At 40.9% G+C, this 860-nt stretch overlaps 1 long non-coding RNA gene across 1 annotated transcript; it reads right to left on the bottom strand.

The window, feature by feature from the left end:
• Positions 1–218: 218 nt before the first annotated feature.
• On the bottom strand, positions 219–860 carry LOC113745559 (uncharacterized). The gene is made up of 3 exons (XR_003462192.1): positions 844–860; positions 525–719; positions 219–433 (listed from the first exon to the last, which is right to left on the bottom strand). It is a non-coding gene; the product is annotated as an uncharacterized LOC113745559 (long non-coding RNA).

Raw genomic sequence — 860 nt, 5'->3', positions numbered from 1 at the left:
CATGGATTCATTAACGCCAAGCTTAAGTGCAGCAGCTCTATTTCCTTCCTGGATAGCCAGATCGATGGCCTTCAACCTTAAAAGCTGCATCATACGAACTTCTTCGTGTGCTTTCCATGATGAGGGGGTGAGGGTGTGAAAATAATTTGTTCTTCTTTGCACTGACTTCCCCTGTCTGTCTTGTTTTTGCACTTCTTGTTAGAACAACAGAAAAGCAGCATCTTTGTATAAGCCGCATGGTTCAAAGCATGGGAAAAAAAGTAGCGGCTTATAGTCCGGAAAATACGGTAAATATAATTAAACATACACAAATTCTAATTTCAGTCACAAAACATTTCAAGTTCAACATGATTAAGTTTCAGTAAGTTACATTTTTGTGGACTTTTCTGATTGACTGATGGATCCTGTGTCTGCAGTCTTGTCCACAGGTTTCCTGAAATTAAAAACAAGAAGATTATTATATTAAATGTTTCAGTAAGGGAAGTAAGCCTGAATACCCTGTGTGGAAGGGTTAATCAACTCACATGAGTTGAGCGTGGTCCTGGAGTTCAACATTGCGGGTTTCAGGCAGGAATATACAGAAACCCCCAGCAGCAATGGGGACGATGCCATATATCAGCATAGGGATGGTGTAATGGTAGACGTCCAGGAGCCTGATCAGTGGAGCGAGGATGCCGGCCACACGAGCGCACATTGAGTTAAGACCAACACCATTCTGCCTACCAGCAGAGATAATGGACTTATAAACAATTACAGAGTGCATAATAATAACAAACATGACATTTTGTGCCAATTTTAGTCTAATAATTTCATGTTTTACCTCTGGGGCATTACCTACTTTACCTTAGAGTGGTAGGGTA

Source organism: Larimichthys crocea, unplaced genomic scaffold (genome assembly GCF_000972845.2).
Source record: "Larimichthys crocea isolate SSNF unplaced genomic scaffold, L_crocea_2.0 scaffold84127, whole genome shotgun sequence".
Taxonomy (NCBI): Eukaryota; Metazoa; Chordata; class Actinopteri; family Sciaenidae; genus Larimichthys; species Larimichthys crocea.
The sequence above is the reverse complement of the archived record's forward strand: the minus strand, read 5'-3'. Positions and strand labels throughout refer to the sequence as shown.